A 24,414-nucleotide genomic window follows, 5' to 3' on the forward strand; every position below is an offset into this window, starting at 1 on the left:
TGCTTAGAACAGAAGGACACAACTAAGGCCTGGAAAAAGCCTGCACAGTGCTCCAAAAAGCCATTTGAACCCTAAACCTGGAGAAGTGTGAATTTCACAAGACTTAGCTAAAATTCTACTGGCACATTTTCTTAAACCGCAACATGAGACCAGACCAAGAAAAAATTAAAGTGATCAGTGCGATGCCTGCCGCCAAAGACCTAGGTGATATGAGGTCATTCCTAGGAATGGCAAGCTATTCTGGATGATACATAAAGCATTATGCGACAATCAGCAGCTGTACAGGAACTAACGAGTCAATGACACCAGTTTGAATGAATGTCAGCATATTACTAACCCTGGGCGAAGCACTACGCTACGCTCGCGTAGTTTGCGAAGTTTGCGCAACTTCGCACTACGCGAGCTGCATGTAGCACAGTGCGAACACGCGTAGTGCAGCGTAGCGAAGTGCAGCAGTCATTTTTTGCTTGTTCGCGGTCCTCAACGTCATGTTCGCGACCGCTAGCAAGCAAAATGACATCCCGGCGAGATTCTCAACGCGGAGAGGTCAGGTTTCTCATTGCGAGTGGTTGCGCATGCTCGCGGCCGCTCGCAATGAGAAACTACCAGTTCGCGTTGAGAAAGCTGCCGCTCGAGTAAAAATCTACTCGAGCAGCAGAAAACTACAGCTCGCACTGTGCAGGATGCCGTTTTCAATGATTGCACAGTGCTGGATGCTTGTCCGCACTGTGCAATCATTGAAAACGCATCTTGCACAGTGCGAACATGCTACTACGCAGCTTGCGTAGTGCTACGTGAAGTTCACGTAGTGCGAAGTGCACTTCGCATAGCTTCGCGTAGAGCTACTTCACGAACTACGCCCACCCTTACATATTACCCAGCATTCAAACAAATCAAAAGGAGAGTCAGTGATACGACTAAGGTGGCATACTTTGACCCAACATGGCATATGGAGCTGGCAGTGGATACCAGAGTGGGCTTAGGAGCTATCTTGGAACAGTGTCGACAGGACGAGGAATGATGCACTGTATTCTATGCTAGCCACAGTTTGTCAGATATTGAAAGATCCTAATTGTAGGCAGATAAAGAAGGCCTGGTTGTAGTCTGGGCATGTGAATACTACAAAGCAAACACAAGGAGATGCTGGACGGAGCGCTGAAACTTTTCAGACACTCACCCCCAGTCACGGATCTGGGTTGAATCCATCATCATTCTTTAGCTCACTTCGCCACCTCAGTTCAGACCCAACTATATGCAAATCAGTCTTGACCCTGTGCCTCATGGGAACAGTCCACCCCGAATTGCCAAGCCAGGTCTTCCCTGAACCGGAAACAAGCATCCCGGGACCGGTTTCTGGGTAACACCCTTCATCAGCCAGGCTAGCTTGAATCCAGTGGCAACGTGGGTCCCTTGCTCACTTTGCCACTGGATTTAACCTAGCATGTCTGATGAAGGGTGTTACCCAGAAACCAGTCCCAGAATGCTTGTTCAGGGAAGACCTGGCTTGGCAGTTCGGGATGGACTGTTCCCATGAGGCACAGGGTCAATATTGATTTGCATATGGCTGGGTCGGAATCGAGGTGGCGAAGTGAGCTAAAGAATGATGATGAATTCAACCCAGATCTGTGACTGGGGGTGAGTGTCTGAAAAGTTTCAGCGCTTCATACAACATCTCCTTGTGTTTGCTTTGTTCACCCTAAGTTGGCAGGGTATGCCCAGATGTGGGTCCCTTGCTCACTTTGCCACTGGATTCAAGCTAGCCTGGCTGATGAAGGGTGTTACCCAGAAACCGGTCCCAGAATGCTTGTTTCTGGTTCAGGGTAGACAAGGTCGGGGCAATTTCGGGCTGGACTTGCTCACTTTGCCGCTGGATTCAAGCTAGCCTGGCTGATGAAGGGTGTTACCTAGAAACCGGTCCCAGGATGCATCGTTCCAGTTCAGGTAAGACCTGGCTTGGCAGTTCGGGCTGGACTGTTCCCATGAGGCACAGGGCAAGACTGATTTGCATATAGCTGGGTCTGAACTGAGGTGGCGAAGTGAGCTAAAGAATGATGATGGATTCAACCCAGATCTGTGACTAGGGATGAATGTCTGAAAAGTTTCAGTGCTCCGTTCATCATATCCTTGTGTTTGGCATGTGAATACTATAACCTCTTAATTTACGGAAAAATACTTGAACTAATGACCAAACACCAAGCGCTCAAGATATTTGGATACCCCCACTAGCAAAAATGTCACAAGAATTAAGCGATGTGGAATACAACTTCAAGAGTACTTATGCCCCATTTGAGACAAACCTGGGAGGGACAACAACCCAGCAGATTTCTTATCTCACCACCCACTCACATTAAAAGCACACCATCATCAGTGAAGAGTACCTGAACATTGTAATGAGGCACCCAACCCCACCATCAATGGCCTTAGACATAATTGAGGAAGTCACTCAAGCGACCAAACCCTGACTGAAATGAAAAGACTGACGCAAAATGGACAATGGAGACACATTGACGAAAGCTCACTCGAACACAAAGCAAATTTGAAAGACATTAGCATTCAAGCAAATATATGAAGAACTTCCAGTGGTCAGAGGTGCTTAGTATTTAGAGACACTCTAATAATAATTCCCAAGCATCTAAAATCAAACGTCGTGGACCTTGTGCGTGAAGGACATAGGAAAATATTAGTGATGAACAGAGCGCTATGTGATGGTGTATGGTTCCCAGGGCAGGATCAACTGGTGGAGGGCACAGACAAAGAATGTTACCAGTACCAAAGCGTTTGCAAAAATCAAAACCACCACCTCTTTAAATGTCCTCGTTACCAGAAGATGTCCACCACACCATTACAATAGACTTCTTTGGGCCTTTAGGATCTCTCAGTTGGTGGTGGGGTCCAGACTGGATGTGCAAGGGGTTATTGAGTGGAGGAACACTGAACTCCTGCGCAACGACGGACAGAAAGAGAAGTAAGGCCCAGACGGATCAGAGGAAAGTAGGATCGGGTGCATCTAGAGGAAGCCCTTGTGTACCATGCTGGCCAGAACATTTTTGGGATCTTAAGCTCCATGCTAAGCACCCAAAACTATTGCTAAACATATGTACACATACCACCAAACAGTTGGGCAACTCACCAATCAATTTTACATCATATTCATTCAGGTCTGGATTAGTCACGATGGTAGTGGTGTTGGGCTTTCCTGCCAAGACTATCAGGTATATGGACACACAGAAGGCCGTTGATCATCGCATTGGGCCAAACTGTGTTTAACAGTGGCCCCCGGCAACCGCACCTCTACTATCCCCACAGTAGCAGTTGTTGATTGCCTTCTGGGGGAGAGGTGTGGCGCCGCGGTCAGGGCGACTGACGCTGGAATCTGGGGATCACGGTTCGATCCCCGGCTCCGGCGGCAGGTTAGCCCAGCACCATGTGACTCTGGGCAATAGCTTGCTTAATCTTCCCGACGGCCCCCAGCGCCTAGAGACCCTTACGGGTGATTGTGCGCTTTACAAATATGGATTATTATTATTATTATTCTGTGGTTCAGATGTAAGGCTGACAGGTCTAACACAGATCTCTTGACTTTGCTGCTGTTTGGTTGTTATGCTGCTGTGGATTGCAGTAGAGTTAAGAAAAGCGAATATCATCAAAAAGGAGTCCAGAGGGAAAAAGAGAATACGGGTTGCCCTCCACTCACAAGACAACAACACAAAAAAAAACATTCTGTTAAGGCAACAATATTTTCACATGGAGTCAGATAGTCGCTTTGGTTATATACTCTGCGAAGTGTACATATTACATTACTATCAAGTCACAAAACAGTCTTCTTTTTTCGTGGTTTGTTTGCAACGCTCTCTTGCCTATCACTTAAAACAATTGCCCTTAATCCACTGACAGTCCACCAGAGGGAACGGCGATGCCTGAATTACAATACTTTACAATTTATCCAGTGCATCAAGAAGCTTCTTGGTAAGAAGAACCCCCCACCTATTTGTGAAAAAAGTGTGGAGACAAAGTAACCCCTCATGGGCGAACAACCCAAGGGGTAACTGGCAGGTACTCACCAGATAAGCCCACTTTTCTCATCATCGAGGGTTACTTTGTCGTAAAAAAAGGAGAGGAAAAAGAGTGTCCAAACAAAATATGTGAAAGTGATACAGTGACAAGAAAGTTCACTCAATGATAGTGACAGAGTGTAATGAAAATTGACAGGCACACCTTTCACACAACTACTTTATTATTTACTAGGAGTGAACTGTCAAATTAAAAATGTGCAATGGTTGCTATTCATGCATACCAATTTTCACATGCCAACATGTTTCATTGCTTGCTTTCTTTGGCAATTTCTTCAGGGCTAGTCACCTGGTCACAGCAACCCAGTTGGACACACCGTTCTACAAGGACTGTCAATGGAAAAAGCGCACCACTGTGTTAAAAAAGGGCTGCCTGCCTTCATAAAAAAACAAAGTTTTCATTTGTAAGAAAAATCTCTAGTTACCCTCACACAGCTTGTGTCTTTCATACCAGCTTGCGAGGGGACACTTAAGTCATCCAAAACTCCTATTGTGAGTCCTCCTTGCCAATTAACCTTTCCTTCGTAATGTCAATCTGTACACCGTAGAGGGAATAAACATATATATATTATATGCTCATACGTTATATATCAGAGAGCCGAATCTACAGTTTGGTGATTCCTGATCTCAATCAATTAAAAATAAAAAACCGCTGTGCATCGCATTTTCTTATTTATCTAAAATGAGAAGCTCCCCATCTACCACTGTCTTTTGTCATAGTGTAAGATACATATCTCTAGCAGTGTAACATTACTTGTCAATATTGCCCCCCAGCTGTTATCGTCATGGTAGGGCTACATCCTTCCAAGATGGAGTACATACTTTTCAAAGATTCACGCTATGCCCACACTCATTGTTCTCACACCTAAAGTTGCACAAGCAGCAGAGTACACATGCCTGAACCAGATTAAACAAAACTTGAGCACCGCGATCGCCTTATGTGCAGCAAAAGCCCTTGCATAGATTCAGCCCCCTACACCTCACCGGTAAAGGCCTCACGGAGCGCGCTGTCTCGTCCTGCGTCTCCCTACCCGTCACGGGCGGTTTAAAAACAGTTTGTAGACGCGGTCACGTGCAAACGTGAACCGCGTCTATTACGGCCGCAGTTTTGAATTGGGAGTTGTATTACTTCCTCACAGACAATGTCTTATCATTATCTTTACAAAACGGGGATCGCTTATCGGCCAGACTTATTTTCAAATAGCAGGTGTAATAGAGATCATCAATTAAAAAGTCATTGTCAAGAAAATGTTGACAAATATTATGGTTTAATAAAATACCCAAAATATTTAAAATATTATGCTCACAATTTAGCCATCTCTCAAAAAAAGTTGGAAATAAACCATAACAGCACATAAGGAAACAAAATGAATGCCAATCATATTGATTTATATTGTTTTTGCTTTACACTATGGTATAATCGACATTCATTGCTGGTTCAAAAATCAGCAAACTTTATTGTCAACCTGAGCGTGAAATATCAGGTGTTTTACAAAATGGCGTATTTTTCTGCCAAAATTGCGATTTTTCTGGCCATTACATAAGTGATTTTACATTTATCATACTTAATTACATTTCCACAAAGACATTCGTCTTCCAGTACTAAAGCTCCTAAATTGAGGAAGACGCACATTGTTTTAGTTATGGGAAAAGAGGTTAACAAGGAGAGAATTATACAGACAGGACAAACAAAGTCCCCAAAAGCTGCTACCAAGGCACATCTCAAGCAATCCTGCTAATGCTCCTGATAATTTAACCAACCTTATTCCATTCAATAATCTCGTTTAACCCCTGCTGATCACTTTTTTCTTGATAGATCCATCGCGCTTCTTTGGACAGGAGGATCTTATCTACATTGTGGGGATTGCCTAGCACTTTCTCCAAGACTACCCAGGTAAAACTGTGTTTTGTTGTGTAGCAGTGTTGTACTAATTTTTTTGCAAGTTTCCGGATCTTATCATGCTAAGGTGTTCCTGCATTCTTGTCTTGATTTTTCTAGACGGGAGGCCTATATATTGGAGACCGCATTCACAAAGCAATCTGTACATCACATTTGTGGTATTACAATTGCTGAAATGATTCAAGTACCACTCCCTCCCTGATGTTAATGTCACACTCAAGGTCTTTTTTATAAGAGGACAGACAGAACAGGTTCCACATGGGAAATGTCCCTTGGGGATGGTGGTGTCTTTCCCTTTAGGTACAGATAGTGCACGGGTATGAACAAGTTTGTCCTTGAGGTTGCTAGACCTCTTAAAGGTGAACCTCGGGGTGGCATGACAAATTCTTTATTAGAAAGTAAGGTCCAGTGTTTACGAATAGACTGTCTAATCTTAGTTGCCAATGGGTCAAAGGTCATAACTACTGGAACACAGTCATCCTATTCTTTCACATGTTTCTCCAGAAGGGCACTACGCGGGGTGTTCAAGGCTCTTTTTTTGGCTTGTTTTATCACCCTAGGGGGATAGTTTCTCTGTTTTAACTTCGCCCCTAGGCCCTGTGATTGTTCCATGTAGACCTCAGTTGAGGAACATATACACTTTCGGGTGTTATGGGTAAATGGCGCTCATATAGAATTCCACATATAAATCTTGATATCCTGATTGGTTTACTGGTGCATCCAAGAGTTTCGGGAGACAACACCCCTCCTCCCTTAATTTTCAACTAAGGTTGAAGTTACAAAAAACACGATCTCGGAGCACACATGAAATTAAATGCAATTGCAAATTGTAAGTCCAAATTTTCACTGCAAAATAACAGTATTATAATAGAAATCTTTTATTTCACAAGATCCACTCCTTGCGCCAACGCGTTTCGCCTAGGTTCAAGACACCTACGGCTTCGTCAAGGCTGGAAATAATACAGAAAACGTATATTTGTAATGGTTTGTCACATGTCGTTAATAAAACCTTCCACCGTTTTCATGCAGACCGTGTCAAGACTGTAAATCAACATTGGTGCATTGTAGCCATCCCGGCTATTTTTTAAAGCATAACATTGACATATTTTAATGAGTTATAAAACAACAGTATGCGAAGTCGTACATAGTTGCTTAAGGTGTCTGTTCTCGTGCTCTAGACCCTTATTTACCTCCGTGTTCATTATTATTTTGTACAACCCAAGTGCTCCCAGTAAAAAAGAAATATGCATCCAGTAAGATGCTGATACCTTCTCAAAAGTCAGGATCAGTCCTGAAAACCAAGAGGAAATAATTCATTCGCTCAATGTCATGAAGTTAGGCTACAGTCAATAGCTATGTTTTTGTAAGAAGTTGGAACAAAATCCTACCTTATTGATGTTCCCCTCCTGTATTATATATATTTCCTTCCCAATGCTTATGGAAAATGTTTCGGAATGCCGTATTTCCCTGGCTATTCTGTCAAAATTGTTGATACACGACATATACTCAACATTTTGAGTGACATTAAATGGGATACTGGTATGATACTCGTCACTCTTGGCGTGGTATCCCTGTACACCAGTATTCAAAATGAATTAGGACTCAAGGCTCTTAGCCACTTTCTATCTAAAAAATCTGCAACCCAATGGGAACATACACATATGTTACTAACTATGACAGAAATAATTTTGACAAACAATTTCTTTTTATGTAATGGGGAATGGTTCAAACAAAAACAGGGTGTGGCGATGGGCTCCAAATTTTCCCCAGCCTATGCAAATATCTTCATGGGCTGGCTGCTCAGTTGAGGAACAGTTCCTCCTGTACCGCAAAAAACTGCCCTACAGGGAGATTATCTTTCAATGCCCTGGGGTGGAAAGAATCATACAGAGCAGGGAATTCCGGTCAGTGGGCTTTTGGTGAACATGGGTAGTGATGACATCGTTCTTAACTTCTCTCACAAGATCTAGATATATTGCCGTGTTGTGACTGTAAGTCCAAGTGAATTTAAGGCTGGTGTCCTGCTGGTTCAGCCAGTCAAGGAACAACAACAGTTCCTCTTGAGTTCCTGTCCAAATGCAGAGTACGTCGTCTATATACCTCTTCCAGAGGCGTAAATTCCTCTGGAAGGGATTGGTGGAATAATAGACGACGTGCTCTTCGAACTGACCGACATAAATATATGCCAGGCTCGGTTTGTCTAATTGTCTGTCTACAATGGAGTTCATTTTTTATAGCAAACAAATAGTTTGATATGCTGCATATACTATTTCTATATATGGTATTCGGATAATACAGATACTGTGAAAACCTCTCCCATGAAGTATTTTCGACTTTCGTGGCAAAGGTGCCTTGCCTGCTTCTGGCAATAATCAATACACTCATTCTATTTTTTCTCATTAACAATCCCTTTTTAAATGATGGCACGAACAATAGCTTTAAGGCATGTTCTTGTCTGCAAAGCTGCATTTATTGACAACTAGATGCACCGGCCAGTAAAATCTATGAAAGGCTTTGCACCCCCTGGGCTGGGCGACACGGATGTCAATGCAGTGGAAAGATTAAAAGAGCACACTGCCAGAACCCGAACCACAAGCTAAATAGGTTACACATGGCTGAGTTATAAAGTTCAGTTGTTTGAATTGCTTTGGTTTACCCTAGCGAGCTCGGGTTCGAAGCTAAGGTTTCTCATCTTGCCTGGCGTCGGCCATATTTGACAACGTGCTATACTTGCACTTTTCATCTGCCCGCCTCCTTTCCTGTTGGGACGCCCAACGGAACAGAAAGCCACAGTACATGGATTATGAGGAGGACGATGATGTGCACTTTGCAAAATGGATGAGCAGCTACTGGGGCCACAATGGAATTGAGGCCAGTGACAAACATGGAAGAGCTAACAGGAAGCGCCAAACACGCATCCTCAATGAACGGAGAGCATCACTTCCATGCCCGGTAAGGAGAGTGGGAGTAATACACTATGTATGTATGTATGTATGTATGTATGTATGTATGTATGTATGTATGTATGTAGGTATGTATGTATGCATGTATGCATGTATGTATATATGTATGCATGTATGTATATATGTATGCCTGTATGCATGTATGTATGTATGTAGTATGTATGTATGTATGTATGTATATATGTATGCATGTATGTATGTATATATGTCTGTCTGTATGTATGTATGTAGTATGTATGTATGTGTATATGTATGCATGTATGTATGTATGTATATGTATATATTTAGGCTTGCTTGGATAGGTGTCAGTCAGGCATGGGCTTTGAGCTTGTTCATGCCAAAACTCGCTCACCTGTGACCTGGCTTCATCTGCCTTGGCGAGACTTTGGGTAGCATGTGTGGGGCTTGGGGCGTAAATCGCTGCTCATAATTAAACTCTTTCTTACACCCAGGCATGGACGTCATTTAGGGGTAGCCTGGGGTCCCAATTTCGACGTCTGGCTTACCGCTTGCAAGCCCTGGCACTGTCTTTGTGATCTCAAGCCTCTGAGGTGACAACATCAGTGCCAAGAAAACCTGCGTCTTCGCCCTCCCTGTTTTTAGCCCATTTCTTATAATACTAACAGTTAATATTTGTATAATATTCACTATTAGTGTAATAGAAATGGAGCATCAAGATGTGTATTGGAGCCTACTCTGTCAACTGAGGTAAGTAAAAATGTTAAAGGTTTGTTGTGAGAATGCTTGCGGGTGAGAGTGTGTTTGTGTGCGAGGCAGACTGTTTATGTGTCAGCGTGTACGTTTGTATATGAGCATGTGTGTCAGAGGGATAGTTACAGTCAGTGACAAACAGTGATTGAGAAGAAAAATGAGACTGAATGTCAGTGAGTATGAGTGAGTCAGAATGAGCGAGAGGGAGTGAAATTAAGAGTGAGTGCAAGTCAGTGTGAGTAAGTTTGAGTGAATCAGAGTAAGAATGAGCGTGTGAATGAGTGAGAACCAGTGAGTGAAAGCAAGATTGAGTTAAAGTAAGTGAGATTGACTGAGTGACAGTGAGTAGGTGAGGACTGTGGGTTGCCCAATTTAAATGAGTGAGAATGTGGTCTTATGATTGAGTCTGCCTTTGGTGCATGGCAAACTACTGAGAATGACTTATTGAGACAATTCTTAACATGACAGGAGCCTGTGACAAAATACGGTCAATGGAAGAGTAGAGGTAATAATTGACATGTAGGACATCTATGGCAAAATATTGGCACTGCCATACTGGAGGTAATTCTTGGAATAATGCACACCCATGGTAAAATACTGGTACTGGTGTACTAGATGTAATGTAATTCTTGACATTAGGTGTACCCGTGGCAAAATGTTGTCACTTGTACACTGGAGGTGATACTTATCCAAAGGAGGACACATGGTATTTAGGAGGAAGACAGCCATAACATAAGGCACAATGATCACTCTTGGTATATGTATAGCAAAATTATGAGACTGGTATACTGTATGTAATTGTTACCATAAGGGGGCACCCATGACAAAATACTAGCCCAGGCACAATAGAGGTTATTTTCGGCATATGGGTGCACCTATAGCACATTTTGGAAACAATCAGGTTGACTCCTGGGGAGCGTCAGGTTTCATTGGATTGGCACACCATGGCAGGACTTATATATTTGACAAGTGCCCTTTCAGAGCCCATGGCTTGTTAGCAATTTATGTGAAACTTGAGCTTTAAAATACACTACTGGATCTCATTTTTCTACGTTTTCTCAGAAGTTAAGCCACTCAAAACCCTCCCAGAAGAAGTCTGGCTCATTCGATTTGCTCACTATAGTTTAGGCCAAGTACCGTATTACACTCCGCCACTCTTGTAGATTATGTCAGCACCTTAATATTTGTGTATCCAAAACAGACATTTGTGTAGTGCTTTTATGTTAATCACAAAGGTATTATGGAACTAAATCAATGTCAATTATTTTAATATCACCTGGGTTAAGATCAAGTGACATCACTTCCTAGGGATATTGAGGGTCAAAGGTATAAGCTGTCACTTCTTTTGATGTGTGTAGTGTCATAGGGTGTGTGATGTCACTTCCTTTACCCCTAACATGTTGGTAAATTGATGTCCATACACCCAGGTGGAGTGGACAAAATCTGTCTATACATTGTTGCATATATTGTGTCAAATCACTAAGATTGTTGTTCCTTTTATTTTGCTCGTTGGCTTTGTTTGCGTGGCAGTAAGCAATATCTGGACTTTTATAGTGATGCATAGGTCCTGCTTTGGTCTCTGAATCACTGGGCCTGACCTACTGTGATTATGTCATTTACTGTAAACACCTTCAGCGCTATGTTTCCTTCGAGCTAGGTTTGCGTTATGTAGATACATTCAATTGAAAATCCAAAACATTTTCCACCATGGCATTTCACATTTAAATATCCTGTAGTACACATTAGATAGAATATCCCACAAAAGAGCACGGACATATGCCATGTAAGTCGCTCTTTACGCAGCCTGCCTAGTTTTTCCGGCCATTGGTGATGGGCTGCTCCTGACCCGGGTTTTTCTTTGAATTCTAGGACCAGTAGTTTTGTTTATACAATTATAAGACAAGAATATAAGTTCCAGAATTCATAGTTAAAAACCTGGACTGGAGCAGAACATCACGCATGGACCTGGAAAATTGGCAGCTATGTTTTTGAGTGCCATTGTACTTCTAATCCACAATAACCTGGGGAATAACGCACCTTGCGGGCAAAGCCTGTGTATATTTTGACAGAAGACACCTCTAAATCTTGGAATGGTTGTCCTAGTGAATATAATTGGACATGAAATAGTTCCAGACTCTAATATAATCCTACGGGGGTATTGGTTACCTTGCGTGGCCCGCGCCATGCTGGCATGCTTGTTGCATTACTGGTTGCAAAGAGGGATGTGGCGCGTCATTGGCGAGGTGCAGAGGCCCCACTACTAAGTGAAATGACTCACCAGAGGCATGAACATTTATGCTAAATCACTTGCACAAAAAAAACCATGCCACGCACAAAGGCCTGTGCAGCAGCGCGAAAACACACAACAGTTCTGGGCCAATAGTGGAAATGCTCCCCGAGGTAGACGGGTTTTGGTAATGTTATCAGGCGCGATGTTAAGCTGATGTTCCCTTGCTTCTCTGTTATTGTGATGAAAAATACATGGTTAGGTTGACATAGATGTACTCTCCAGATGACGGTAGCCCGAGCCTGTCTGTCACGCATACATCGACTGAACCGCGAGGCGCCCATGTACTCTCCTGTCCTGCCGCCCGTTGGTGGGGTTCCCCAGAGGCCAGGCACATTACTGAAGATGGGCCCGGAACGTCACCTGGTTACTCGGATCTACAAAGCGGTGTGGGCTCTGAACCCAATTACCCTCACACCCCTTAGGGAAAAATGGGAAGCTGAATTCCAGAGACCCCCTCCACGATAGGGAATGGGACCGGGCGTTAGAATTCCCCAAAAAAGTGTACCGTAACTATCGTTTTAAAAGCATCCAACTTCACATACTACATCGCGCCTATTTGGCGTCCGAGAAGCTCCAACAGTATTAACCAGACACGCCCTTTACGTGCCCCAGGTGTCCCATGCCTGCCGCATCCTTATCCTTTCACCACATGTTCTGGGACTGTCCGGCGCTCCTCGCTTATTGGTCTGGAGTTCATAGTGGCACAAAAGGGGGTGGTGATGGACGGAGCATCTGAACCAATTAAACACTCACACCCAGTCAACAGATCTGGGTTTAATCCATCACCGTTCTTTAGCCCACTCTGCCACCCCAGTTCAGACATGGCCATATGCAAATCAGTCTGACCCTGTGCCTCATGGGAACAGTCCAGCTCGAACTGCCAAGCCATGCCTTCCCTGGACCGGAAACAAGCTTCCGAGGACCGGTTTCTGGCATTTCAGCCGTCTTCAGCCCGGCTTGCTTGAATCCAGTGGCAAGGTGAGCCAGGGACTCACGTCTGAGCATACCCTGCCAACTTATGGCTAACAAAGTGGTACAAAAGTGGGTGGTGATGGACGGAGCATCTGAACCAATCAAACACTCACGCCCAGTCAACAGATCTGGGTTTAATCCATCACCGTTCTTTAGCCCACTCTGCCACCCCAGTTCAGACATGGCCATATGTAAATCAGTCTGACCCTGTGCCTCATGGGAACAGTCCAGCCCGAACTGCCAAGCCATGTCTTCCCTGGACCGGAAACAAGCTTCCGAGGACCGGTTTCTGGCATTTCAGCCGTCTTCAGCCCGGCTTGCTTGAATCCAGTGGCAAGGTGAGCAAGGGACTCATGTCTGAGCATACCCTGCCAACTTATGGTGAACAAAGTGGTACAAAAGGGGGTGGTGATGGACGGAGCATCTGAACCAATCAAACACTCACACCCAGTCAACAGATCTGGGTTTAATCCATCACCGTTCTTTAGCCCACTCTGCCACCCCAGTTCAGACATGGCCATATGCAAATCAGTCTGACCCTGTGCCTCATGGGAACAGTCCAGCCCGAACTGCCAAGCCATGCCTTCCCTGGACCGGAAACAAGCTTCCGAGGATCGGTTTCTGGTATTTCAGCCGTCTTCAGCCCGGCTTGCTTGAATCCAGTGGCAAGGTGAGCATGGGACTCACGTCTGAGCATACCCTGCCAACTTATGGCGAACAAAGTGGTACAAAAGGGGGTGGTGATGGACGGAGCATCTGAACCAATCAAACACTCACACCCAGTCAACAGTTCTGGGTTTAATCCATCACCGTTCTTTAGCCCACTCTGCCACCCCAGTTCAGACATGGCCATATGCAAATCAGTCTGACCCTGTGCCTCATGGGAACAGTCTAGCCCGAACTGCCAAACCATGCCTTCCCTGGACCGGAAACAAGCTTCCGAGGACCGGTTTCTGGTATTTCAGCCGTCTTCAGCCCGGCTTGCTTGAATCCAGTGGCAAGGTGAGCATGGGACTCACGTCTGAGCATACCCTGCCAACTTATGGCGAACAAAGTGGTACAAAAGGGGGTGGTGATGGACGGAACATCTGAACCAATCAAACACTCACACCCAGTCAACAGATCTGGGTTTAATCCATCACCGTTCTTTAGCCCACTCTGCCACCAAAGTTCAGACATGGCCATATGCAAATCAGTCTGACCCTGTGCCTCATGGGAACAGTCCAGCCTGAACTGCCAAGCCATGCCTTCCCTGGACCGGAAACAAGCTCAGCCCGGCTTGCTTGAATCCAGTGGCAAGGTGAGCAAGGGACTCACGTCTGAGCATACCCTGCCAACTTATGGCGAACAAAGTGGTAGAAAAGGGGGTGGTGATGGACGGAGCATCTGAACCAATCAAACACTCACACCCAGTCAACAGTTCTGGGTTTAATCCATCACCGTTCTTTAGCCCACTCTGCCACCCCAGTTCAGACATGGCCATATGCAAATCAGTCTGACCCTGTGCCTCATGGGAACAGTCCAGCCCGCTTCTGACAGTTACTAGACTTACTGACATTCACATGGGAGGGTTTCGCACTGGGCATACACAAGCGCCTAAGTTGATGGAAGTGAAGACGCGGTTTGCATCTCTGGCGCTGCTGTCGGCTAAACGCTGTATTGCAATGTACTAGAGGGACCCAAAGGGGCCCCCGTGGGGGCTTGGCGGGGGCCGGTCAACAAATGGGGTGCCACAGAGGAAGAGGTGTTACGATCAGAGGAGCTTAATGGTGCCCGTAAACACCCCATATCTATGGCATGGGCCATCATTTACACTCCTTTAAACAGGAGGCTGCTGACGAACCACCACCCCAAAGCTCTTGCTGCCTCGCGGTACGCACACATGCTGAATCATCCGCTGCAGTCTCTCTGTAGTATAGACACTTAATGGGCTGGTGACAGTAGCCTGGGACATACGATCCACATGACGTTTCCGTTCCTCGGGGTCCCTGCCCCCCCCCCCACTCCGCAGCGCCGTGCGTCCAGCAGTTTAACCCACACATTTTTCCCAGTTGGCCCTGATGACGAGATATTAGTTCAGACACAGTGTACCCCTGTTCCATTCCCAGGTTTGATGAGTTATGATTGTTATTTGCACGCACAGCAGCGAATCACTCACAGGACTGATGTTGAGAGTTTACGCCCGAGCATCATTGCAGATCACAGACCATCTCTCATGGACACATGTTTTTACACCCATGTACCTCCCTATATCGATGATACTGTCTACTGCACTCACAGATGGGATATGAACTGGGATATGGCTATAAATGCTACCATGATCTGTAATTAATACGATGTTTACTTCCTGCGATAATCGATACATATTCACTGTGTTATACAATGAAATGCAAATAAAAACGATTTTTCAACAAAACAAAAATAGGTTGACATAGATGTACTGTACTTGCAAAGACAAAGGTAATGCCGCTTGTTTGTTTGCGTCTATTTTCATTTGTTAAAATTACAACAAAAAGGTTTATAAACAAAAATCTTGAAACGGGAGATGATGACCTGTCGGAATCAGAGCACAAACGTCGCTTTCTACAGTTATTCCCAAACGAACAACTGTTGAGGGAATTCCAAACCCCGGGATTAAAAACCCTGTGGCACTTGAAATACTGCGTTTTCTCACCATTCACAACGAGGAACATAATCGGCTATTGCCTTTTTCTTGTCGCCAAGTTACACTAGCCATGCACAAATATCGCAACCAAGCACATCAAACACAACGCGTTACGTACACCAACACAACTCACAAGACATTGACTATTGATAATCTATGGATAAGGGCATTTTACCAGGGTTAGGTGGTAAAAGGACTAAAGTTTATTTTGCAAAAGAATGAGTGCTGGGGCTAAAAACAATGTTTAGAAGTCCGCGACCCGCGCTAATACACTTTAGCACGCCAAATACCAAGGCTACGTAATCTGGAATCCACCTCGTGTCTCTTTTATCGACTAGCACCCACCCCATCCTTTTTAACTCACTCTTGAAGGTTCACGCTTTCTCACTGTGTGACGTTTTTCTGTCTTTCTCTTTCTTTATCTTTCTCTCCCCTTTGTACGTGTTTCCCTCTCTTGTTGTCGGGAAACATCAGAATAGGAAAAATAAGCGCTGATCCCCAAAAAAGAGTGCTGGTGCCCCACACAGCCTAAAATTGAGTATCGACTATGGCAGACCTCTTTGACGCCACCGTACTTCACAGATACCACACCGTTTGGTAACAGCTGCCTAAGATGAACAGTGCCTGTTGCGCATTACTTCAACATAGTGTCGGTCTTGTAGATTTGGCATCGTTGGGCATCTTTGAGCAGCTTTGAGCATGAATAATAGCTTGGCAGATCGGCACTTCTGGAAACACCCAAAACGTTGTAGTGTGAGGTCAGCTTTCCTCATCATACTAGGTGCAAACTACTGCCAGGTGAAGACCTTTCCACCAAAAATGCTTTTTAGAATGGAATCCCTAACATTTGATTAGGGTGATATTACTGAAGGTTGTTATCCTCATCCCTACATGTTTGAGCCTCATTTGATCTGGTGAAATTGTTGAACAACACTGCAACATGGAATTACCCGAAGTGAATATGAGGTAATTTTCACTAAAATCTGTAAATGATAATATTTTGGTGTTTTTTATGGTATTCTCATTGCATAGCATCTGAAGACTGTACCAGACTAGTACTCAGTTTCCAGTAGGGAGTCAGATATGTATTTGCCTAACTAAGCCTAACTAAGTCCCTGCAGTCTGCGGATAATGCAACATGCAGGCAGGCTGCCGAGATAGATTGATGATCCACAGGTCGGCCACAATGACACATGGGCAGATAGATGTAACTGTAGGATCTTGAGATCCAACATATATCTCGTTTTACATTTTTTAAAAGAAACAACATTTTTTGGGAAAATGCTGCTTGCACAGAGATTAGCAAAAGTTGGTGTTCTTCGGCCTTTTACTACGTGAGAGGGCATGATTGACGTCAGATGACCCAAGACAGGCTTTACTAGCGTGATCCAATACCTCTGATTTGCTAGTTTTTATTTCCATGAACTGCCCTCAGTTCAGCTATTAATAGTTGAGGGAGGATATATGTTGCAACAACACGGAGGTCCAACCACCGCCCACCTTGAACATAATGGGTCCAAGGTCCAGGCGGGCAACTAGAGACAAATTTCGGGGGGGGGGGGGGGGGGGGGGGGTTGGGGGCTGAAAAATATTTCGGGGGGGGGCTAATTCTTCCAAACTTAGACAAGAGTGGCTGTAAAAAGGGGTGAACACACAACAAAAGCCTCATTTACAACTAAAAGCCTCATTTACAACTAAATGGTCTTCTAAAGACCTGTTAAGTACTCGGCTGCGGCTGCAATTAGATGCTCGCCAGCCCGCGAAGCTGTCTTCGCCCAGGCTGACACACACGACAGGAGGGAGGGGGGAGGAGGGGGGGGGGGCTCAAGCCCCCTGAGCCCAATGGGTGTTGCGCGCCTGCAAAGGTCACCAAAGCATTTTGGAATATTCCTTTAGTGCTTTTTTACATACTCTTACATCCCTTCGTGAACTGCCTCAAAAATCTAAATGGGAATAAAGTAGTAATATTCGGGAAGAAGACATATATGTTTACTACAAACAGAAAGGTTGTGCCCTCTTTGCACTTTTACTAACATGGGGTTGGAAGTTTAATGGCTGAATCACAAAGGTATGTAAGAGTGAATAAAAGAGCACTCCTCTAGCCCTACTTCCCATATTGATGCTTTGGGTATTTGGTCCCAATATGTATAGCATTCAGATAAGTATAATATCTGAGGCTAGGTGAAGCAATTAGAACAGCCAAGGACTAGATGTACTAGTTAACTTCTCAATAATTTAACTGTACAGAGCTCTGGGGAAGAGTTGCTCTGTAAGCTTTTCACTGACCCAAATATCTCATTGCAAGGAAAGTGCATGACATTTTTCTAGGACCATAGAGACTGATAGGGTATGCACATAACGATAAAATGGGGTAGGGGGAGAGTCTTCCACTACCTTAACTCGGATGGTCATAGATTTATCTGAGAATAAGTATACAATCATAATGCAATAAGGTTCATAAGATAAAATGCTTCTGACAGTTGGTTGATAGGCAGTCATATAACTTTTTGGCGATTTGTGGCAAGAAATGTGGTTAGATGGTCTGTGTGGGAGAGATGATTGAGACGAATGCCAGAGGTTGTTAACTCTCTCCTGCAGTTTGCTAAACATATCTCATGTGACATTGTTTGCCCTGGAAAATCTTTGCTTGCTAAGATAGCAGATTTGTTGGAGCTTGATAGACCTGCGGCATCAGCTCCCAGTAAGCAATAAGTTGTTCTTGGTAGTAAACCGCATCTTTGAGCCAGTCTGTCATGTGTGGCGTCCTGCGCCTACCTTTGTGCATGAAACCATGCACTTGGCCAGCAAAAGCAGGATTGACGCTAATCTGTGCCCGTCTAGTGGCACCTCCTTCACATAGCCCAGAATCGCATCATGTGGGGAGCTTTCCAGGGCATGCCCGATAATCGCCTTGGTCACCTCGAAAACCTCACTCCAGAAATGTTGCCCTCCCGGGCACCCCATTGTGATGTGCAGAAAGCCAACACAAGTGGTCACAGAGCGTTCACAGCACACATCATCAAACAAGCCCATTCTCTGCATCTTTTCGGGTGTGCGATATGACCCATGCAAGTATTTAAAGTGTATTAGGCACAATCTGTAATTAGGGGACAGCGGACGCGATCGGGAAGAACGGTACAACGATTGGTCACCTATGAGGGGAGGCACCAGGTCCACGTCCCACAAACTTCGGCTGGTAGGGGCGTGCAAGGGTGTTGATTCCTGCATCCCAGAATTGTGATAAGTTGGCCTGGTATATGATGTCCACTAATGAAAGTGGGCACCTTGCACCAGTCCAAACAACCCTTATGGTGATTTAAGAGGTCAAAGATAACCTTAGAAAGCTATCCAAGTGGTAGCTGTGGAGAGAAGCCATCAGGCTTAGTTTTGAAGGAATGTTAAGCAGCTTGTTTTACCAGATTGCAACCTTATAGTATTAGTTAAATGAAAGGAGAACCACAAAGTAGTTATAAAAAGATGTATTTATTGATATAACACTCTCTAAGTATGACACAGTATCTTCTACATGAAGATACTCACAAATCACACAATACTGTAGCACAGAAACAATAGTAAATAGCACTAATACACAGTGGGCTCTAGGGGGAGACTAAACCATATACTAAAATAGTGGCATAAGAACCACAACTCGAGTCAAAACAGTGTCTAGAGGATGAGGAATCGCTGGGACCCCAAGGAACTACCAAGGTATGTAAGTAGGGACCCCACGGAAGGGTGCACTGTGGGAACACAACTGTATGTGCCATTTAATGCTATGGGAGAGTCACAGTTGCAGTTTTAAAGTTCAATGAGCCTTCTAAGTGGACTTCGAAGAAACCCAGTGGAACTTAGGAGGTTGGACAGCCAACCCACTCATGGATACCGTAGTACCAGAGTTACCTATCCCAGGGCAGCCTAGTGCATTGGTTTGAAGTGGCGTCGGAAACCGATGTCGATCTCTATGGAGGACTTCGAAGAAGAGCCGCTGCTGGGAAGAAGAAAAGTATCAGTCGGAATCCAAAGGTAGATTCTTGTTGAATAGTACCTGAAAGCAGAGGGGACAGAGTCTGGGTCACTCAGGAGTGACCAGGGGCTCGGTGGATGAATGCTCACCGATGTCGGGTGCTTCAGGTGTGTTGAGGGGGTTCTTGACTCCACAGGGACCAGGAGACGTCAAGACAAACCAGGAGCCAGATGCGAGCTGTTCCACAAAGGATGTTTAGCGCTGAGGGGTCGGTGTCCGGCTGGAGCACCAACAAGCCTTGACAGCGGCAACCCATGCAGAAGGACAATGAAGGTTACGGTTTGGCCCAACAGGGTCCAGGAGACTCACCAAACACAGGAGAGTCAGGGCAGGTATGGAGCAACCAGGGGAGCCCAAGAAAAGCAGTGTTGACCCACAAGGGGACCCACAGGCTGGAGGCACAGGAGTCTCAAGGAGACCTCGAGCAGTTTCATAAAGCAGCAGCCCACAGAGCACCTGGTGCAAGGAGGCTGGAGGTCTTTGTAGGAAATGTTGCCAGAGGTCGGGGCTACTTAGAGCCCAGTGCACTTGTTCTGGAAATGCCAACAAGCATATGCACTTGCAAATGAACGCGGTGCACAGGGGTACAGGTATTGTAGCCCCCACAAGGGATTCTGACCTCAAACTTGGTGAGAAGGAAGCTCGGACCTTGAGGAACGTGGAAACCCACCTACTGTGTTGCTGAAGCCTTTGGAGTCTGGAGGAGCTCAGGAGCAGCAGACCAGTCAGTCATGATGTGGTGTCTGCGGTTGAAGGGGAGTGACTCCTTTACTCCAAGGGAGATATCTTCAGTTGTCCTGGATGCACCACAGGTCCTGCACGGAGCCTGTATGGTGCACGGGCACAGACAAATCTCCAGACTGAGAGGGAGACAAAGTCAGGCCAAACGAAGTCCAGCGAAGTTCAGAGTGTCCAGATGGTCAAAGTTCAGTGGTTTCTGGTTCAGAATTGTGCACGTCCAATCTAGGGTCCTACAGTCAGGTAAGCCCTTGTGTACCCCTCATAGAGGGTTGGACAGATTCAGGGGACCCTCCCAGGGGAGGGTCTGGACAGTGGAGAGGTTACTCCCATGTCCTTTGTCCAGTTTTGTGCCAAAGCAGGACTAGTTTGAACTGGACTATTCACAGGGACACCAAATGTGCCCCTCATGCAGACTTTCAGATGCTAGCAAGTGCACCCACCCAGGCCTAATACACTAAATCCTATCTGGGAGGTGGTCACACCTCTCTTAGGCAGGATGCCTATTGTTCTGCCTTCCCCTGCTCGAGCTTGGCTCAGCAGCAGGAGGGCAGAAATGTGTCTCTGGTTGGCAGCAACCCTTTTGAGCTGCCCGGGACTAGAAGGCTGGTACCAGGAACACCAGCTCATTTCTGAGGGGTGGAATCATACCTCCCACACCAGATACCGGTGTGGGGGTATGATTCCACAATGTTTGACACCAAACATGATAGGGTTACTTTCAGCCATTTTAGAGTTGGTCATCACGCAGTCGCATAATGCCACTCTATGTGTCATAAATGGCTGAGACATTGGCAAACCGGGAGAATGGACTCCTTAGGCTGCAGGGGTGTCCTGCTCATGCATTGGCACCCTCTCACTTAGAACCAAGTACCCTTCCTTCAGGATTGTTAAGGCCTGCTTTAGGGGTGACTCTAGGTTTTAAGTGCAGTGACCCTTAGATATAGTAAACCTATATCTAAAGTATGGTGTGCATGCACCATCTTACACAGGCTGCAATGGAAGGCCTGTAGTTCCATTTAGCATGACCTCTCATGGGTGGCATAATACATGCTTCAGCCCTTGGGAGGCCTCTGGGGAACCTATGCCCTGGGTACATGGGTACCATATACTAGGGACTGACAAGGGTACCCCATTATCCAATCTGGAGTGTACCTAGGTACAAGACATAACAGTTTCAGGAGAAAGCAGATAGACTGGCGTCCTGATTAGAAGGATCCCAGTCAGACTAGTCAAACACCAGCACAGCACCAGGCAAAAAGGGGGGGGGGACTATGCAGAAAGATCCTAGCTTCCTATAAGCATTCAGTCACGTGATCAGCCGTCAAGGGAAGGGGATGGTAAAAGTTGCATCAAGGACTTGGAATATGGGCGGGGCCTCCGGGAATGAGTTGTGGGCTGCCCTGACTGCAGCTTGCAGTTGGTAGTAAGTGGAAGTGTCCAGTAGTGTGGCGTCAGGGAGCTATAGGGCCTTCTACAGTATAATAAAGATTCCATCCGGGTAAATCTCTCCCATGGAAGTCTGCCTCAAATTGTGTAATCTGTTTCACGTTCCGCTGTTGTAGGTACCCTATAAGGCCAACCAACAGAACAAAGAGGTACTCCAGTCAGGGACTCCGACAAAGCTTATTACAAGCTCACACTGTACAGGCCACGGTGTCAACCTGCACTTAGGGGTCAGATATAGCATCAAAAAAATGGGGCACGGCACCACACACTGATGCTCCCAGGGTAGTGTGGGCTTAATACTGTGTATGGAAGAGCCAGTAGTGGCAAACTGCATTTGAGGACAAAAGTAATAGAGATCCATGTCTGGGGCTCTGAGCCAGCCCTGCTCAAATGGGAGTGTCATTATCTGCCATGCTATCCTGGGCTGCCCACCAGCCCAAGTGAGTGAGATCAAGTGCAACCAGTGCTGGCGGTGAAAGCAGAGTGGCTTGGAAAGTGGCAGATTGATGAACAGATACAGGAATTTTGGAAGAACCACAGTTTGTTCAATAGCTGTTGTCTGGTGAAGGACAGGGGGAGTGTTTGCCCATGTGAGGTGGAACTCAGAGGGTAATTCCGAGACCAAGACCGCGTCCATTAATGGGAATATGAACGACTTCGCCCAGTTAATGGTGAGCCCTGCCATACCCCCTAATCCGGTGAATTCCTTGATCTGAGAGTCTAGGTGAGTCTGTGGATCACGGACTACAAGGTGACATAGTCCGCGTGCATAGATACTTAGGGGTCCATTAGGATGGCGGGCGAACTTTGTCCGCTCGCCACCCTAACGGAGATCGGGACCGCCCGCCTAAAGGGCGGGGGTCCCGACATTGGCATTAGGATGCGCCCGCCACAGTGGCGGGCGCATTCCTCAAGTTAACATTGTGGCGGGCGGTGCTCACTGCACCGCCCGCCACAATGTCAAAAACAGATGCACGCATTTGCATAATCGAAGCGGCAGGCACCGCGCGGTGCCTGCCGCTGCGATTATGCAAATGCAGGGGATACCACAGGTACCCCCCCGTGTGCCACCCCCCTTTGGCTGTCACTCTGGGGGCCCACAGAGGGCCCCCGTATCAATCACCGCCTGCCTTTCCGTGGCGGCATTGCTGCCGCGGAAAGGCCCCTAATTTCAGCCATCTTAATATGGCTGGCGGTGTCCATTGGACACCGCCACCATATTATTCCATCATTGCGGTCTTTCCGTCCGCCGCTGCCCCCCCCGCCATCCTAATATGGCGGGGGGGGGGGGGGATCCAGGCAGGCCAGCCTGGCGGAGGCAATCCGCCCGACATCATAATGGGCCCCTATGATCCTGTGGAGTGAATATGGGTGGCTATGCTGCACATGGTGCTGCCACAGCCTGGCCACAAGCGGTTCAAAGGCTACGGCAAATTGTATAGGGGACATCGGGCATCCCTGGTGGGTGCCCATTGTCACCACAAAGGCAGGTGTGATCGGCCCAATAATTTGCAGCCACAACCCAGGTCACACATACAGTAATCCAATGAGCCTTATAAATCTGGGGCTCAGTTTTTTTTCTTTCAAATCTGTTTTTATTTTCAGCAAAGGGAAAGGGTCACACTCCTGGGGCTCAGTTTGAGTCGCACAAGCAGTGCACAGAGGTATGGCCATTCGAGCAAGTTGAAAGCCTTAGTGGCATCTAAGAATACCACAGCTGCCCTTAGGGATGGCTCTATAGTGTGGAGTATGGCAAAGAAGGGGTGCAAGTTATGAGATGTTGACCTGTCCAGGATGAATCCTGACTGGTCCGGCAAATCTATAGTCGGTTAGAGGGAGAGAAGACACGAGGCAAAAAGTTCAGCCAGAATTTTATTGTCCAGGTTAATCATGGATAGAGGGCGATTCGCAGCACTGGGGATTCTTGTCAAGTTTGAGAATTAGGTTAATTAATACACTTCACAGAAGGCGGCAGTTAGGACATCCAAGCCAGGCAGTTTGTCTGTGGGCATTGTATTAATGGCCCAGACCACCTCTTCTACCGACAAGGATTCGTCCAGGTTTTGCCTTTGGCCAACCTCAAGTCATAATAGCTGTATTGAGTCGACGTATGAAGTGAAGTCTTGAGGAAAATCAGTTTGTCTAGTATGGTATAGTGAGATGAAGAAGTCAAGCATCACAGCCTGCAATTTCCCAGTGCCAACATGTTTATTACTATCCTCTTCTTGCAGTTCGACTATATAGTCGCTCACTCAGGGTCAATGCAGCATTTGGGCCAGCGTTCATCTTGCTCTATCACCCTCGCCATATTACCGGGCACAAGCCTTCCTGACAAGAAACGGGGTCTCCCTGTGTGTAGCCTTTTCATACTCCAGCAGCTTGCTCCTGATGGTCAGCATAGATGCACTGCACTCTACAAAGTAGTGAAGCTCTAGCTTCCTGGTCTCCTATTCAAGTCTTGCAAGATCATTGTGCAGCGCTCGCAGCACTTCTGCATTTTTGCTATGCATGCACATTTTATGACTACCTTGAATGCCTCCCAGAGGGAAGATCGCAAAAACTCGAAGTTGTTTTTGGGCTCAAAATACTCCTCTATTTCAACTCTAGCGTCCTCACAGAATACTTGGTTGCT

At 46.0% G+C, this 24,414-nt stretch overlaps 1 protein-coding gene and 1 long non-coding RNA gene across 3 annotated transcripts in view; one reads left to right on the top strand and one right to left on the bottom strand.

Moving 5' to 3' along the window:
- TOMM70 (translocase of outer mitochondrial membrane 70) overlaps positions 1-5,106 on the bottom strand; it is a 500,420-nt gene extending 495,314 nt beyond the window's left edge. The window contains exon 1 of one of the 2 annotated variants that reach the window (XM_078657830.1): positions 5,055-5,106. The gene's annotated coding sequence lies outside the window, so the exon portion shown is untranslated. Of the gene's footprint in view, positions 1-4,495; positions 4,612-5,054 lie in introns of those variants that run through there. The other variant, XM_078657831.1, reaches the window with a different exon arrangement.
- Positions 5,107-5,185: 79 nt separating this feature from the next.
- LOC144773048 (uncharacterized) overlaps positions 5,186-24,414 on the top strand; it is a 245,211-nt gene continuing 225,982 nt past the window's right edge. Inside the window, exons 1-2 of the long non-coding RNA XR_013599909.1 lie at positions 5,186-5,277; positions 5,887-5,964. This is a non-coding gene — a long non-coding RNA (uncharacterized LOC144773048). The remainder of the gene's footprint in view (positions 5,278-5,886; positions 5,965-24,414) is intronic.

This window comes from Lissotriton helveticus, chromosome 8 (assembly GCF_964261635.1).
Source record: "Lissotriton helveticus chromosome 8, aLisHel1.1, whole genome shotgun sequence".
Lineage (NCBI taxonomy): Eukaryota > Metazoa > Chordata > Amphibia > Caudata > Salamandridae > Lissotriton > Lissotriton helveticus.